This window comes from Nicotiana attenuata, unplaced genomic scaffold (genome assembly GCF_001879085.1).
Source record: "Nicotiana attenuata strain UT unplaced genomic scaffold, NIATTr2, whole genome shotgun sequence".
Taxonomy (NCBI): domain Eukaryota; kingdom Viridiplantae; phylum Streptophyta; class Magnoliopsida; order Solanales; family Solanaceae; genus Nicotiana; species Nicotiana attenuata.
This window is the reverse complement of record NW_017672651.1, coordinates 48,951-51,756: the sequence shown is the minus strand read 5'-3', so window position 1 is coordinate 51,756 and position 2,806 is coordinate 48,951.

Below are 2,806 nucleotides of genomic sequence, written 5' to 3'. Positions count from 1 at the left end.
ACAAGGCTCTGCAGTCCGGTGGTACATCCAAGAAGAGGGACGTAAGTGCCGTAAGGGTTGCACAGAGAACCAAATCACCTGCCAAATACCAAACCTACCCAATATCTCCACTTACATATCAACCCACTCCAAATTTCCAAACACCCGCACCCTCCTACCAAGCTCCACCACCTACCTGTCAATCGCCTCCACCTCCTACATACCAACCTGTTTCACCCAGATATTCCCAACCCGCACACATCTACCAAGCTTACAACACTCAACCATCTCACTATCAATCACCTCCCGCTAGCCAAAACTTTCCTAGACCTCAACCAAATTTCGATCGCAGACCCCCCAAATAGTATACTGCCATTGCTGAACCAATTGACCAGGTGTACGAGAGACTCAAAGCTGCTGGTTATGTCACCCCTATCCCTGCCATAACCCCTGAAAACCCTTCCCAATGGGTCAACCCAAATAAAACCTATGCATACCATTCTGGCATGAAGGGGCATACTATTGATGAATGTCGTTCCCTAAAGGACAAGATCCAGACTTTGATTGACAACAAGATTATCGTGGAAAAGGAGCCTGCTCCGAATGTTCGCAACAACCCTCTACCAGACCACAAGGGTGGAGGTGTTCATATGATTGAAATAGAGGACGACTGGGATCCCAAAGGATCAATCGATTTGATCGCGGAAGGTGACGATCCAAAGAAACCAACAGTCACTCTTAATCCGATTGTGGTCCAAATTCAGCCTTCTGAAGATGCTGAGGTGAACATGTCCATACCACTTGAGTTTGAAACGCCATCCTCTACAAAGACACCAACACCAATTGAGGTCGAATTTGGGACCACAAAGGCACCTGAGCCATTTGAAGTTGCTGTATTACCTTCCAAAGCAAGGGTACCCATCCCAGTAGCAATGACAGCCGTAACACCATTCCACACAAAAGCCATACCGTGGGACTACACAGCCGAGGCAAGAAGGAAGGGGAAAGTCAAGTTTGGGGAAACAATTGCGGCACAGGGTATGACAAGAACCGGCAGGGTTTATACCCCGAAACACTTGGCTAGTCAAGTAAGCAGACCTCTGGTCGACAAGCCATCATTGAAACTGGGCCCAATGATCTCTAGAGAAAGATACAAGCAAAGGAATACTCAGTCATTGACCAGCTAAACAAAACACCGGCCCAGATCTCTATCCTGGCTTTGCTACAGAGTTCCGATGCACACAAAAATGCCTTATTGAAGGTGCTGAGTGAGGCATATGTACCAAGCAACATCAGTGGAGGAGAAATGGCAAACATGGTAGGTCAAGTGTTGGAAAGTCACAAAATCACCTACCACGAGGATGAGCTGCCACCGGAGGGATTAAGTCACAATAAGGCATTGCATATCACTGTGCAATGCGAAGATTATTTTATTACCAGGATCCTGGTCGATGGGGGGGCCGGTCTCAATATTTGCCCGTTGGTAACACTCAGGACATTAGGAAAAGGGCTACATGAAATCAAGGACGGGGCCATCAACGTTAAGGATTTCGACGGTTCTCAAAGGTCCACTATTGGAGAAATTAGCTTACGTTTGCAAATGGGTCCTACTTGGTTTGATGTTGATTTTCAAGTAATAGACGTGTCGGCGTCTTACAATCTATTTTTGGGACGACCATGGATTCATGCCGCTGGGGCCGTGGCATCAAGACTACATCAGGCAGTGAAATTTGAGTGGAATCATCAGGAGGTGATCATTCATGGTGACGGTAGCAATCCCATATACAGCCGCCAGACTATCCCAGCAGTTGGAGGAAGAAGAAGGATAGGTGGGGAAACTTACCACCACCTCGAGCGAGTCAATGCCGTCGATAAAGATAAATGGTGGGGCAACAAAATTGAAAGTATACTGAATTGGAGCGGATATGAACCTGACAAGGGACTTGGCAAGAACCTCCAAGGAATCGCTAAGCCCATCAAGCTCAAGAAGCATGGCACCACCTTCGGATTGGGGTATGAGTATACCTGGAAAGAATTCAAGGAATGGTCGCCACCCTGGCGTGGTCCTTACTATCCATTGGAGCAGCGGATACTCCGTCTGGAGCAGACTTTCCTACCGGCCGAAATCATCTATGGGTCAGAAGAAGAGGAAGCATTAGCAGCAATGAGGAACTTGTTCTTGGAAGATGATGACATGATTGATGTGTTATTTTTGAGGAGGAGGGGGGGAAGGCCCTTCCATACAGGCTGTAAACAAAGGAGCACGCCTCGATAACTGGACCGTCAGAACCACTAGAGCCTGGCGTGCCTCGGGGTAGCAAGGCTGAACAAAGCACCACGCACTATTTTGTTTTACTAGTTTATTTTCCTTTCGCATTTTTATTTTTCGCAAGAAAGAGCTCCGATGTTCAAAACATTTATGGATTTTATTAAAGTATTTCAGTTTCTTATAAATCTTACGCTTATTATTTTTCATTACTTTACTCAAACAACATTACCATTACTTATCTTGATGAACCAATGACTGTGACATGCAACGAGACAACGCAATAAACGGACATAGATTCACAGGAAGATGATATACCGGAAGAGATTGTTAAAGAAGTTGAGAATTTCGAAAATAGGCCCAAGTCCAACTTGGACGAGACTGAGATTATCAACCTGGGAGATGCAGAAAACATCAAAGAAACACGAATCAACGTCCATTTGTCACCGTCAAAAAAGAAAGAATATACAGAGTTCCTAAGAGAGTATGAAGACATATTTGCCTGGTCATACGACGACATGACAGGTCTAAGCACATCCATTGTGGCTCACAGATTACCGA